Source organism: Manis javanica, chromosome 10 (genome assembly GCF_040802235.1).
Source record: "Manis javanica isolate MJ-LG chromosome 10, MJ_LKY, whole genome shotgun sequence".
In the NCBI taxonomy this organism is placed as follows: domain Eukaryota; kingdom Metazoa; phylum Chordata; class Mammalia; order Pholidota; family Manidae; genus Manis; species Manis javanica.
Genome location: NC_133165.1, coordinates 55,440,993 through 55,457,007, shown reverse-complemented (window position 1 = coordinate 55,457,007; position 16,015 = coordinate 55,440,993). Strand labels below are relative to the sequence as shown.

Here is a 16,015-nt window from a genome sequence, read left to right as displayed (position 1 = left end):
GGTTACTTGTTTTAGGTACATGGATCCATAAATTTGACAAACTTATAAAAACATCCCCATTCTTAATAATTGTACTCATTGCCAGAAAATGTAGCCACTTCATAATATACCTTTCCTTATGTGTCTTCATTTTGTCCTAGTTTTATCTGTCTCAGTAGCTATTTAGTTAATGTTCATTAGTGGTAATTATGTCACTGGTCCATTAATTATTTTGGTTGTCTAAAACTCATTCCATAGTAGATTACTCAGAGAGGCTCGTGGGAACAATATTTCTTGAATTCTTGTGTTTTGGTAAGTTTGTCTATGCCCCTATACTAAAAAAATCAATTTTGCTACACATAAAAATCCTTGGTATTCTCTGCTTGAATGTCTTAAATATATTACTCAATTTTCTTTTGAAATAAAAGCATGGCTTTCAATGCTTAATAATAATCTGATTTTCTTTCCACTAAAAGTTACATGCTCTCTTCTGCTAGATGCCAAAAGGACTTTTTACTGTCAGATCAAACTAGACTATGACTTTATATTGATAACTTTGGGTCAATATTCTGATGTATGCATTGTACTTTTTCAAAATGTAGTTTCAAATTCTATTTTTTTTTCAGGAATTTCTTGAAATACAGTTCTTAGCATTTCCTCTGTTTCCCTGCTTTGGTTTTCATGTTTAGAAATTCCTATTATCCATGTGTTTGATCTTCTTTGCCTATTGTCAATACCTGTCACTCTCAATCCTTTTCTCTTCATATCTCCCCTTGAAATTTATTTTTATTTATTTATGTTAATTGTGGTAAAGTAAATATGATGTAAACTTTAACATTTTTAAGAATGCAGTTGAGTGCCATTAGGTACATTCACATTTTTGTGCAGCCAACATCACCATCTATCTCGGAACATTATTCATCTTGCAAAACTGGAACTCTTTGTTCATTAAAGAATAACCCCTATTCCCTACTTTCCCCAGCTCCAGAAACCACTATTCTGCTTTCTATATCTATGAATTTAACTACTGTAAGTACCTAATAGGAGCAGAACAATATTTGTCCTTTTTTGCTGGCTTGCTTTGAACATAATGTCTTCAAGTTTCAATTCATATTGTAGCATGTGTTAGAATTTCTTTCCCCTTTAAGACTGGATAATATTTCATTGCGTGGATAAAACACATTTTGTTTATCACTTCATCCATTGATGGAGTTCTGGGTGGTTTCCAACTTTTGGCTACTGTGAATAATGCTGCTATGAACATGGGTATGCAAATACCTGTTTGTGTTCCTCATTGCTTATTGGCTTTGGAACTTTCCCTCCTTTCACCTCATTTCTTTAAGGCATTATTTCTTTTATTCTTCCTAGTTCTCTATCATGGGGCACTCTTGCTCAATCCATCAGATTCTGCCTCCATTCCTTTCTCATCCTCCTGCACAGACATCAGTTCCAGGAAGGTCTTATATCTATTGGTGATCTGTCCCCATCCTCTAGTATTTTGGGGTTTGTGAGGGTGTCTGATTCCCTAGATTTGTTTTGAAATCTCTAGGTGATTCAGTTTTGTCTTGAGTTGCTCTCTTTTTGTGTGGGGATTGAAGGAGATGGAAAAACAAAGCTGCCATTGCTACCATCTTCCAGAATTCGCCATACTTGTTTCTCTTTCTCTTACTTTCTGCTCCTTATGTCTTATTTCCTGTGTGTTTAGACATTTATTACTACATGTTCCTCATTTTTCTTGGGAATCTGTTCGTGGCAACCCTTTGGGGACTGGGAAAGAGGTGTGTTCTTCCAGAAAGCATTTTCATTTGACAGCTGGGGACACAGTCTGTGACTGTCGATAAACCGATTCTTGCCTTGGAGGTTTTGGAGCCTATAGGTGGTGGTTCGGTGTGGCTATAACCCTTGTGATGATGGCTTTTTAGAGAAGGTATTTTTCTCCCTGCTCTGCTCAGTGCTGAAATTTTTTTTTCTTGTAGATAGACTCCAGGGGTTGGGGCCTATGTAAGTACAGGGGTTTTACCTTTGGTTTATCCTTCCACTGATATGGCAGCTCTTTGGGTCCCATATTTTGTAGTCTTGAATTTAACTTCTTTGGGAAAGGCCCTGAGCTTGGTATTTAGTCCCTTGTGTCCCATAAGATTATGAAACCTAAAGCGTAAGCCCATCAGGTTTTGGAAATGCTTTCAGTACAAAAATGGTTCAATATTGTGCTTACCATTCTGGGTTTCTGCCTTCCCTTATGTGCCTTAGATTTTGGCCTGACAATTCTCCACCATTTTCAGTTGTTTTCAGTGGGAAGGCTGACCTTTCTGCTTGGTCAGAAATGGAAGTCCAAAATGATCTTTTTATATGTAGATTTTATAGAAATAATGCAGTCGTAGGAAGAATCATTCTTCTTTCCTTCAGCTAGATATCAGGGACCACTCTAGGTGAGGTTGGGGTGTCCAGACCAAGTATTGGAGCCCAAGAAGATACACAAGGCTCAAGGAAGCCAGACGTAATCTTAGAACCCAGATCAGATCTCACCCAAGGCAAGTCATGTTGGGATAGCCCTTCCTTGCCTTTTTCTCCTATAATATAGGCATTGGATGCAGAAGATTCATCTCAACTTCTCAGATGATACATCATAGGCAAGACCTGGGCTCTGAAATCACACTGCCTGGGTTTGAATTCTGGCTTCACCACTTTGGTTATAACCTTGGGCATGTAATTTAATGTCTCAAATCCATATCCCTCACTTTCAAAAGGGATGAAAATGTTACACACCTTATTGGGGTGTCCTGAGGATTGCATGTGATAGAGTGTTTAGCACAATGCCTGGCACATGTTCAAGCCTTCAGTAAAAATTAACTCTAGTCTTAATATCCCTCAAGTGAAAAGTTTTGTGGGCCCTCCTCCCTCCCCACTGCTTCCTTTCCCCCTCCCCCCTCCTTCTTGTCCTTCCCCCATTCTCTCTCCTCCCTCCTTTCTCCTCATCCTCCCTCCTCGTTGAGCCACACCCCACTGACCCCTTCATACTTTCATCCAGCGAGAGCTCTCTTTTGTGCACCGTAGTTTGTCTTTGCCATAGTAGAAATGCTGGACCACAGTTTTATGGGTTGAGATGGTAAAATAATTCAGAAACGCAAAGACAAGGGGTTTTCTGAGTGAATGAAGAAGTGGACTGATGGAGCAAAAGAAGCCACCCTTCAGAGGGCAGGTCCTGCTGTATCCATAAACATGATGGCACACAGGAGAGAGGAAAAAGATGTGATTGAAGTGAGGGGTGGAAGAGTAAGCCAGATGTGGAAAAGTCCTGTGCATTCCAGAGACTGAGTCACTAAATTACAGTAGAGTCTTTGGGTAGCCTCACATTCACTGTGCTATTAATGATAGCAGGAATTCTGTAAACAGTAGGATTGAATGGGCTACAGGGAACTGACTACTGTTTCTATCTGGGTTTTCAAAGTCCCAGAGGTTTGCATTTAGCAGCCCTCTGTTCTTTTTTATTTCACACTGTAGCTCTCACCATCAAGACACCAGAACTGCTGTGACAGTCCTGGACAGCCACAAGCTTTCCTGAACTCCTTCCCCTTCATCCCTATCAAAACTCACCTCTCCTGTGATCTCACTTACTGAGTTTCCTCTGCCTTGCTAATTTGGCCAACATATCCATTCTAAAATGTGGTGTGCTGACAGATTAATTTGTTCTCCATTCTAGGAATATTCTAATGAAGGCTTTCTGGAAAGCTTGTTTCCTCAACCCATGGATAACATACTGATTCTGTTCTATATGCTAACTCTAATTTAGTGCTGGGGAGAATGCTGAAAGCAGGTTTACCCATACATTGCTAGTGGGAATATAAATGGGACAGCTACTCTGGAAGACACTTGGCAATTTCCTATAAAACTAAACACACAACTACCTAACAACCCAGCAATTGCATTTTGGGGCATTGATCTCAGAGAAACAAAAATTTACATTTATATGAACACTTACAGCATTTTATTATTAATAACCTCAAACTGGAAACAACCAGATGTCCTTCAGTGGGAAAATGGTTAAATAAACTGTGGTATAGCCATACCATAGAATACTACTCAGCAGTAAAAAGGGACAAATTACTGATGTATGCAACAACCTAGATGAATTTCCAGAGAATTATGCTGAGCGAAAAAGTTGAATCTCAAAAGGTTATGTACTGTGTGATTCCATTTATATAACTTTCTTAAAATGGCAAATTGTAGAAATGGGAAGCAGATTGTGGTGGCCAGAGGTTAAGTAAGGGCAGGGACATCACTCTAAATGGGGGTTCCTTTTGATGATGGAAATGTTCTGTATCTGGACTGCATTAATGCCAATTTCCTGGTTGTGATATTGTGATGTGTGATAGTTTTGCAATGTATTATCATTGGGGGAAACTGGGTAAAGGGCACATGGAATTTCTCTGTTATCTCTTACAATTACATGCAAATCTGCAGTTACCTAAAAATATAAATTTTAATATAAGAAAATGCTAAACTATATCAAGTACTCAGAACAGTGACTGACACAGGCCAGAGCTATTTAAGCATTTGCTGTTATTAGTAGTGATTGTATATTAATGTGTCAGCTCTGTTGGGTTCCAATCCCATAGATCACAAGAAGTGAATAATCTCTATCTGTGTGGGATAAAGTTGAAGAAGTGGTTGGGTGGACCAGCCTCCTATAGAAGCCCCTAGAGGAAGCCTTTCTCATACATTTGAACTTCCCTGTCTTGGGATTGAGAGAGCTCATCCCTACCATCCTTCCTTCCTGGCCTCCAGAGAACTTTACATCCCACCACAGACCAATGTTGGCCTTTGAAGAAGGTCACAGATCTCTTAAGATCCCCAGGATCTGCTGTTTGAGTACTGCACAGCAGGGTTTACCTAGCTTTGGGTAATGTTGGCCTTCGAAGAAGGTCACAGATCTCTTAAGATTCCCAGGATCTGCTGTTTGAGTACTGCACAGCAGGGTTTACCTAGCTTTGGGGAAAAAATCTCCTCTCCAGTTCTTTCTAGAAGTATTTAGGCAGAATCCAAGGTTTCACTTCCTTCCACCTGCACCTAGATGGTGTAGATAGCTTAGACTTGTGAGTGGAGAAGAAAGAAGTCTCATTCATGTTGCCATTCTCTTGGAATTCAACACAATTCTGTCTTTCTGAGGAATGTTCTCTGAATCTCCTGCAACTTTCTTCTGGAATGCCTTTACGACCCATGCTCCCAGAATCCTCCCTGGCCCTCTCTCTGGAATGTCACTGGGGTGTCCCCAGATTCTCTCTGGTCCTCTCTCTGCAGGCTCTGCTGCCTCAGTAATGTTTGTCTTTGGCCTAGTGGTTCTCCGTGAGGGCTGATACCATCCCCTAGGGAGTGAGGCATTTGAGCACAGTGCCAGATGTTTGGTTGTCTCAATGAAAAGCCATCCCTCCTGCCCACAGTGTGCCTGGCACCTAGAAAACAGTATTTACCTCCTCCCTTTCCTTGACATTACTGCCTGACATGCTTCTCTCTAGCTTTTATCTTCATTGTACATATACCACAGTGGGATTGAGCTATGAAGTCTCAACACACATGCACAAAACATAGCGTTAACATAAGTGAAGCTTCTAACCAAGGTGATCAAGCTATTTAATGATAGGCCTCACTGGTGCCATGCTGCAGGGCGATTAGGCACACACTGTACACATTGCATGCACTTCACATAAATAAAAGGAATTCCTCTCTTCAAAATGCCAGACCATATACTCCCAGAATTAAGAGAATGCTGGCTGGGAAGAGACTGTGACCCAGCTAAGCCTCCATTCTTGCTGGAGGAAGGCATCTGTTCCCCATTTGGGTCTGATTCTCACATTCCTTAAACTCAGACTAGCACAAGAACCAACAGGGGACTCAGCTGTTGTCTGCTCTAACATCCTATGCTTATCCCTTACTTAAGAACAAAACTAAAATTCAGACTCTTACTGAGGTTAAAATTAGGAGGATTTTTTTTTCAGTAATGGAAAGTTGCCATGTGTATAGGTTTCTAATGCATTCAGTCCTGAGAACTTCCTCTTCTGAAGTGGTTGGAAAGGAGAGTTGGAGATGGAAATTGTGATGGAAATTTACCACCACAGATACTGAAAGGTAGTTTGTCTCTGGAACTGGAGAGATCTGGGTTCCTATTTAAGCTGTCACTTACCACCTCTGTGAACTTGGATGCCTTACTTACCTCTCTGAGCTTCAAAGCCATTAACTCTTAAAATGTGGACATAAATACCTGGCTAAGTTTGTTTTGAAGTTCGAGATCATGTTTTTTCAGTTCCTGGTACCCATGGGACACTTGTAGCAATGAACTCTAATTATTCATCATAACTCAGAGAGAAAGAGAGATGACAGGGAGCCAGAACTCTGTGATCATTGCTGACATGTGTAACCTTGATGTTCACTGGGGTTACTTTGTCCTTTGAAATTTTAATTTGGCTTTACCTCCACCTCTCATATGGTGGGAGACCCAGCATCCCTTCCTGTCTCTCTAGGGCTCTCAGAGGCCTGATGCAAAGCTTTTATGCTTCTCTGGCCACCGTCTTTGTGTTCCTCCTTTCATGGCATTAGGTCAGTTTCAGGGCCACCTCAGTGTCCGGCAAGCACTGTCCACAAAGGATGCATCCCCAATTTTTTTCACTTCCTTCAATTCTCCTGAGACATGATTATATTCATCAGATTGTTGGTAAAGCTCTAAGGCAACAGAAGTTAATGTGGCAATCCCCCCAAATCTAAGCTGAGTATTAGACATTTCTGTTCCTAAAAAATGTCTTCTGACTACTTGCCATTGGGAACTTATTAGTGATTACATTTCTCTGCAGGCTCCATCTCTCCACCCTGTTACTCAGTCCCCTTCTGCTTTCCTCGCCCTCTCCTCTTGTCTCAGCCTAACCATCCTTCCCCTGTCACCCACCAAATTCCTGCCTACCAAAGAAAGCACCTTTGACACAGGAGTTGTCACCTTCCCGTGGAGAAACTTTCCACACAAAAGTAGCCCATCAAAGGTGTTTTCTAACTCAAACATGGTCATCATTCCTAAGAAGGTCCCTGGAGCCAACTGTTGAAATAATATTTTGTATTCTACAACATGAAGAAACTCAGAAGCACAAACGTCTTAGGGTTCTGGGCAGGGCTGCCATATAAGGTTTTGCACGTTGCGTGCTGCACAAAGATACCTGGCCAAGAAGTAGGTAGGGACCAAAATGTAGCCAGTTCTCCACTTTCCAAGCTGTGTCCCCTTTGATGTTGAGTGCACTCAGACGAGTACTTTGCCCTAGGTCCGCCACTAATATGAGAATATAGCTTTTTCTAAATTTTCTGCTGGTGGTGGCTGTGGAGCTTGCTTCTCATTTCTCTTTCTTCAGGGGACACCAATTTGTCATTGTCACTGAGGTTCATGTTAGTCAGGGTGTTTGCCATCATTGGGTGAATCAGAGCACTGAGCAGAAGTAACACTGTGTCAGTAGCTGCATGGGACCCGCAGTGGGGCTGTGTCCTTTTGAGGGAACGACATCTGCAGTTCTACCCAGGCTGTCACTGGGAGGTGTCATTTGCATATTAAACAAATATTTAAAATTAGCCATGCAGCATACTGTCAGGAGCCAGCCTCACAGACGTCACTCCTTCAGAGCAACAGCAGGGAATAAATGTACCGCTAGGTGTGCACATCTGGATTGGGGTGATGTGATCTGAGCCAGGATCTGTGTCTATGACAGGTGAACTTTTCAGGTCAGAAAGGGAAAATAAAATAAGAACAAGAAAATAAAATTTAACTTAAGAATGAAAGAAAATGATAAAAAAGAATAAAATACCAACTCCTCTATGCCCTAATCACAGGAAGCTATCTCGAGGGTTAAGTGTGGTAATGCACTTAAAGTGGTGCCTGGCCTTGGGTAAGTGCTCAGTGATGCTGTCTGCAATGTCATTATTCCTGGGGTGACAGTCAAAATATTTACAAAGTGACAGATCAGAATGGACAACACTTAGAGACAATCAGTATACCCATTATCTGACCCGATTTTCCTCACTTGATCAAAATGTATTATTCAAATAATAGTCCAGTGTTTTTTTTTGAGTAGGCTACGAGCTTCACATGTTTTATTTTGTTTGATCTTGTAAGAACCTTATGTCATAGGAAAGAGCATTATCCCCATGTTACAGATGGGGAAGCTGAGGCAAAGAGCAGTTATGTGAGTTGGCCTAAGTCACACTGTAGCCATTGGAGCTAAAGCCAGAGCTCATGCCCTGGGCCCCCATGCTTTAACCATTTCTGCCCTTCAGTTCTACTCAAGTCCTTGTGTAGGGACATACCTGTCTTCTTGGATTTAACAAGTAAGGCCTTTTGGCGAAGTTGTCATTATGCCTGGATAAATACATTTTATGCTTTTCTCTATTCTCCAATTTTTCCACAGTGGTCCTACTTATTTTATAGTTGGGAAAAGAGTAATAAATAAAATAAAAGGTGAGTTAAATTTAAAGGAGAAACTAAATGAATGTCTCCCGCCCAACCAGTGGGACTATTGATTTGTGTCATTAATTAAAATGCTTTTGCAGGCACATGTACTGCATGTCCATTAGCTCACTTTTGTCTTCACAGTGTATTGGTGGGGGCTTGTATCCATATTTGAATGAGATTAAACATCCCGGAGGGAAGCGGATGCGAGAACACACTGACAGGCAGACCAGCAGGCTCGAGCTCCCAGCCCCTGGGCCTAAGCCGTCCACCCTGGCCGTGCTCAGGACTGCCCTCACGTGGAGGCCGAGCAGGCAGGCGGCATCCCAGCCTTGTGAGACGAATGACCGGAGCAATGTTTGTTCCTTTGTTTAATTAAGTGAATATAGGGATGATGTGGGGGTAGTTGCTGAAGAAGTAGGTTCTCAGGCTGAGAAATACTGACTTATCAGAGGTAGAGTGGTCCCAGGATCTTCATTTCTATGAAAGCACTTTGGCTCCAGTGAGAGTTCTTCTCCTACTTGGGGTGGGGAGTAGATGGGGGCGTGGGAGCAACAGATCTGTCTGTGCCAGATCTGGGTTAAGTGTCTCAGAAACATTTTCCCATTTAAGTCCCATAGCCACCATCATCAGCACCATTTTACAGATCAGTAAACAGACTCGAAGAGTTCAAGCCAGTGGCAAAGCCACAGTTCTGACCCAGACCCTCCAGACCCGAAGGTCTTCCCTCTCAACCAGCTTGCTGGCAGTCATTTCCAGATGCAGCTCTACCAGGTGGTCCCATCATGATCACTAAGAACTTTTGTTAAAGTACATATTCCCAGACCTACCTACTCCTGTAGCCCAGAATCTGAAATTTAACATGTGCCCAGGCGGTTTCTAATACACAAACAGGCTTCAACCCTCTTTCTGTCAAGCAGAGCTGTTATTCAGTGGTGTGCACCAGCATGGTGATCTAAGGTGGGAAAGCAGTGGGCCACCTCCATTCTGACTGGCAAATCCCTGCTGCCCCAAATCTCTGGTGCCCTCTCCACCTCCTGCACCATCCCAGCCACTCCCCCAGAACCTCTCACAATCCAGCAAACGGAGGGCTGTTGACCAGCTCACTTGGGGCTTTCAGGGGTCTACTCTGGTACGGCAGCCCCTGCATGTTGGGATTTGTGGGTACTCCTGCATACCTGTTACCAGATTTTGAATATCACCTGGAATATGAATTCATCTCCCTTTTTAGGTCGGCTACTCTGGAAAATGGGAAAGATGATGACACACATCTTTACATTGTAAAGGGGACCCTAGACATATTTAAATGCTTGTCAAATTTAGTTTTAAAAAAACCACAGCTATATGATTTTTGTTCCTGTATGTGTTTTAAGAGGGGGATTGTATAGAAGGGGAGGCAGTGGGGGAGGGCCCAGAACTGGTTTCTGGAGGCTGCACCCTGTGGACCTGAGAAACCGGTGTCAGGTTGAGGGCTCCAATCTTTGAGGGGTGTGAGAAGATGAGAAAGTGGTGATATTCCTGAGAGAGAAAACGGGGTGCCCTGCAGACAACAGGTCCTCAAAGAAACATTTGTGCAATGTTAGGTGAGTGAACATAACAAGAGAATTGCAACTGGACTCATTTCTCACATGATCTAAAAAGAAGAAAGGACCCACAAGTGGAAGTATGTCAGTTTTGATCCCATTGTAGCAGCATGTGGAGGAGACATTAATTTCTCAGGCAGGAACCCATTAAGCCAAATAAACGTCACAGTAGCCAAACATTATTGGCTCCCTGACGTCCACAGATAACTTTAGAGATGGTTATTTCCTCAGCTGAGAAATCATGGCCAGGTATTTTCAATGGAAATGAGTTTTGCAATCTGTAACATGTTTGAGGAAAAAAGATCTTTTGCCATCCTATTCCAGTAACAGATAATGTGGAATGATCTCCCGGGGGAATCACCAACACGGAACACTTTGCTTCATCACAGAAAAGCTGGTTCTCCCCCACCCCACCTTTCCTTTCTGGGAGTCTATATCATCTCCCATGCCGCTCTTGGTGCTTCAGAAAAGTAATAAGGAATTTAGGATAATAGATTGTAAATGTGTTTGTCCCGAGAACTGCATTTCTATACCACCAGCACACCCACCAACTTCCTGGTGCTTGGTCAGGTTCATTGACCGGGGTGTTGCAGCAGAATCGGAGGATGTCTAACTAATTAACCCCTGATTATGGCAAAATGAGATTTATAATAGAGGAGAGTGTGCCAAGGCTGCATCTGGGAAACACAGAGGGGAAAAGAAGTCAAACTTTGAGCAAGCCAGCTCAGAGCCTGAGAAAGAAATCAGCAAAATGCAAACAGATGACCAGACTCTTCCATCTCTTCGCTGGACTTCCAAGTGGAGGTCAGCTTTGAAAATAAATTTTCCAACCTGGCCATTCAATGCAAATTCCTAACCATCCAGGAGTTTCCTGATAGGAAAATGAACGCAATGCTGACTCTTTACTGTAGAGGTCATTCCCAAGGCAGCCTTGAGTCCCAGTGCAAAAGCAGTGCTTCTTGCCAATAGGTTTCAGCCTTGGGCAAGATCGCTATGGATTCAATGTGACCAAAGAAATGACAGTGGAGCATTCCTGGGGTGAAAGGGTTTATACCCAACTTTATTTCCACAGTGGCAGGTCAATCACTAAAATCCCGTCCACTCAGAGCGAGTCTGCATGCAGCAAGCCAGTCTCCACCTCTGGGCCTCTTTGCCCGCACAGCCATCCCAGTCTCTGTCCTCGGCACTGCCGCCACTCCAGCCTCTGCTCTGCTCTCCTGCAGCCTTGCAGCCCTGCCACTGTGTCACGTGCAGAGCACTGGGCAGAGCTCTTTATATAGAGTCAATAGCAACGTATTGCCCACACATGTGTAGTGAGCGAGCCGACCAGGGCCAGGTGAGAATCCTGGCCACAGGAACTTTCATTTCATCCAAGCAGTGCTAGTAGAGAAGGGTCATTGACACCGAGGTCTCTGCTGCCTGTGTCTGCGTCTCCAGCCTCAGTGGAGAACTAAGGGGCATTACAAGCCTTTTCAGGAAGGAAGCCTTTCCATTCCTTGTTGCAAAAATTAGCCCAGTGTTTTCATGTTCTTTCTACAGCAGTGGGTTGTTGGTGGAGAATGAAGTCATACAGTTTGCTGATGTTTGAGAAATAACCTGAAGACATTTCTCAACAAGGAGTCATCTCTAAGTGATGTCAGGGAACTACTAAGTAAAGATAAAAAATATACGTTGTTCTGTTTCCAGTCCCCCAAATACCATGCTTTTCTATCTCAGAATCTGCAAAGAACTTTGGGTTTGGAAGATCTGCTCTGATATCTGCTCTGAGTTCAGATTTCAGCTCTCTTTTCTGAGCAGTGCTGGGCAAATCCCTTACCTTTTCTGTGCCTCAGTTATCTCAGCTGTGAAATGGGGATGACCATTTCTGACAAAGGATGCTCTAGAGTGCTCATATCAGAAGAAGGGACAATGGTCTCCTACCCAGCTGAACCTTCCATTTTGTCACCTGCCCCTAAAATAGCTCTGAAAGTACCCCAAACCCACAAAGTCTAAGGACAAGGCAGTTTGTAAGCTTTCAGCACATTCAAGAGGACAGTCCAAGAGGCCGGGAGACGGTAGGTATCATGCAGCCCCCTGAGTGGTTGCCTCTGTTTCTCTCTCTCCCACTGGCATTTGTTCCAGTGCAGTACCCACCTCCTAGTTCTTCCCTGATTTTAAGCAAGAGCCTCCATGTGTATCAATAGATGCACATAGATTCCATTGGAGAAAAGAAAGAAAAACTTAGAGCATTCTGTGTCTAAACACAGTTGCCCCAGATGTCTCGACACCTTATCATTACTGTCTCCATTGCTGTAATTACTTATTATTCATGCTATGATTGAAAAGACATGCCTCTACCGTGCTTTTGGCTTAAGACTAGGGCAGAACTTTCAGAACAGAGAAAAAAAATGACTTTCTGATCCTCAGGAATAGTTGTTTTTCAAAACTGAACACAGAATGAACATGAACATATTTATATTTTCATAGTGAATTTTATAAAAGGAATCACTAGACCAATACAGCACAGTTCTGCTTAAACCAGAGACTCTAAAACAGTGGTTTTTCATAACTGGCTACACATTAGAAACACCTGGAGAGCTTTCAAAAACCAGATAAACAAAAACAATGTCCAGGCACACTCCTATCCAAGATCCTGATTTAAGTGGTCTGGGAAGAGACCAGGCATCTATGATATTGCGACTCCCAAGGTGAATTTAAGGTATAGTTAGGATGGAGAGCTACTGATCTTTTGTTTCTTTTATGGCTTGTCAAAGGTGCCAGTACAAAATAAAGACCAGATTTTGACATTTATGCAGCTGTACATGCTTGTTGCTCTTTCTGACTCTGATATCCAGTGAAGGCTAACTAGGGTGCCTTGATCCCCAGGGAATGTTGGGTATGGTCCTGGATTCTTAGAGCCAAATAAAAGCAGCTCAGGAAGTCATAAATGCAGATTCGCTGTGCTTTGGGAGCTGACTTGGCCATGGTTGCATTCTCTGTGGGAAGAGAAGACTGAAGAGGGTTGTTCAAGAAGGAAGAGGTGAACTCGGCAAGGAAACACAGTCACTGTGCGTCACTGCATGCATCCTGCAAGGAAATGGGCCTAACAGCCAGCCCAGCGGATACAGACCTTTTGAATGCCAACTTAGCCATCCATTGGACTGCCTGTGCTCAGTCCATAATAAGGTGACTCCAGAATCCTCAAAAATGGAAGACATCTAAGCACCTGTCTATAACCACTAACATCCCTCCTTTACTGCTTCATAACTGGCCTCAGCACAGTTTCGAGAGATGAGTCTTCAGTGAGGCATCCATTGAGCTCCCTTAGAAATCCTCCACATTCATCAAGGCCTGGGAAAAGCACCCCCTTCTGCCAATCACCTACACTCGTCTCTTACATACCTGGACACCTCTGTGAGCTCTTTGACATTCTCCTCTCCAATGCCAAGGACACTCTCGTACCTTGCTTCACTTTTCAGGACAGATTCTTACACCACCATAAAGCAAACAAAGTTTATCTTTGGACTCTGTAATAGATTTAATTATTGGTCTTAATTATCCCCTCCCTGTCATTAGTTTTTAAGTCTACACAATCAAAAAGAAAAAACAAATAAAAATCTGATTTGTAGCATTTGCTGATTCATGTGGTATATATATTCCCACCATGGTCAGTTTCATTCTACAAATGCAATATGACTAAACACAGAATTTGGGAAGAAATGCCATAGCGACCCATTTTATGGTATTTCTACTACACAAATGTAGTATACAAGTTAACTTTAACAATATATATAATAATAAAATGTAGTGAAATAACTAGTAAGCAATGAGTTTTTAATATGTATTACCAGTATTAATAATATAGTTTAATTATAATGCAGTTTAAATTTTAATAATGGCTCTATTTAATAATTAGATTGAAAAATTGCTGAAGATTTAATAGTTGACTCTTGTGAGCCTGTATAAACAATGTCCAGTGCACCATTGCCCTTCCTCCATGCATTTATCCCCAAAATAATCATTATTTGAGTGTACCTATGGGAGTGGATTTTCACGGAAATCAAGTATGGCTTACTTTACATGCATCAAAAATTAGAGATGCTATCCATGGAATGATCAGAGGATCCAGACACACACTTAGTGGAAGCAGGAATTTAGAGCCAGAGATTATCCTGGGTATATAAGCACCCACCTCTACCCTACCAGGGATGTGCAGAAATCTTGGGAAAGTCTATGTATATCCATAGATACTATGGGCTGTCCTAGGGAATGAATGGATGTTCTAGAATCAGCTAGTATCTGGAGTTGTATATGCACATACAAATATGCACATGCATATACACATACATTTATATAATGACTATTATTAAAATGGAATCCAAAATTATGTCAGTTTTAGGATAAATAGGAAGATTTTAAAGAAATTCCACTGTGGGAAGTACTTTGGCTAGAAGCTCCAGTCTCTTGAGAGTATGTTTCATTCTTTTTTGCTATTTGGGAAACCTAGTGCATTTTTCTTCCCTGAAAACTTGTATTTTTCATCTGGTCTTGACATTTTAATCGGACTCTCATGCCTGCCTAGTCATCAAAATCTCGCTGGAGGCATTTGAAAAATAGATTCCAAGATCCGACCCCTAGAAGTTCTGATACAGTAGACAGAGGCTTGGGATTGAGAATCTGAATTCTGAAACCCCCACTCAGCTGTTCCAGTCATGTATGGTGGAAAGCTGTGGGGTAGGGGACACTTCTGCCCCTCATTGTGTGACTGGGCAGGTCAGGCCTCCTGGGACAGATGACCTTCGAAGCTCTGACTTGCAGGCAGTGGCGTGTGCCGCTGCGGAGCAAGGAGGCCTCTCCTCCTCCTCCTCCTCGGAGGGTCCTTTCCACCTTCACATCGGCCCAGCGCTGTCTGCATGACTGACTTCCATCAGACAGCGGGGGAGGACTGAGTTCCCCTGTGTAAGACGTCCTGAAGGGAATACACTTTTAAAGTTTCTAACAAGGGAGACTTCTGCTCCCATCTAGTTTGCCTCAAAGAAAGGGGCTCAGCAAGTCAGACTTCCTTCCAGATGGAAACAACTTGGTATGAACTTCTAATCAGTTTTAAAAAATCATTATCGATCTGCCCCCATGTGGTACACCATTCTCTGACTGGATGCAGGAAGAGTAAGGGAGCCCCCCAAGTATCTACCTTAACACCTGAAAATTCCTGAAGATGATTAGACCATGGCAAGGAGACATATTGAGAATTGTAAGAAAAGGTTTAATAAAAAAAATGTAAATGAAAGGCCATAAAATTCAAATGAGGTTCATTCCCCAGGTTATAACAAGCTCCATGCTCAGATCTTGTTAATAGCTTTTTTAAAAAAAATAATTTTATTGTAGCTTCTATTTTTTCTGTCAGTGTAATTAGAGCTTAATTAATTCCTCCCTAAAGGGGAAAAAGAGGACAAAATGGTATTTGATCTGAGACATGTACAGCAGGCAAAGCAATTAGGACCAGCCAGTTACTTTCTGTTACCTTTTTTCCTAGTTAGGTCTTCTGGGAGGAAGATGATTTTGGACAGGAGTCCCAGTGTCTGTCCTTGGACCAGAGAGTCAGCAGTGCCAGGATATGCAATAGCCCCAAAGAGTTTTATTTAGACAGAGATCATGCAATTAAAAAAAAATACAGCTACAAAAGCCTCCTGCATCAATTCTGGTAATAAGAATGGTTAGTTAAGTTTTGGATGTAAAATGTAATTCACAGTACCAAAAGCAGAGCTCATGGGGGGTGCCAGAAAGAACATGGTCTTGGTAATAACCTAGACTTGGGATCAAATCCCAGCTCCAGCACTGAAGCTGTGTGACTTTGCAGACCTCTGGGCTTTAGCTTAGTATCTGTAACATGACAAGAACAATAGTTCCTAAAGGACAGGCTGGTCATAAGGAGTAAATGAGTTCATGTAACAAAAAGCAGCCACATGCAGAAATTTGCTAAGTGATAGGGTGTATTTTTTTC

General features: G+C 42.4%; 1 long non-coding RNA gene across 1 annotated transcript in view; it reads left to right on the top strand.

Annotated features, from left to right (window-relative positions):
• The window catches only part of LOC140843735 (uncharacterized), a 301,319-nt gene that overhangs the window by 262,377 nt on the left and 22,927 nt on the right, over positions 1-16,015 (top strand). The window lies entirely within an intron of this gene.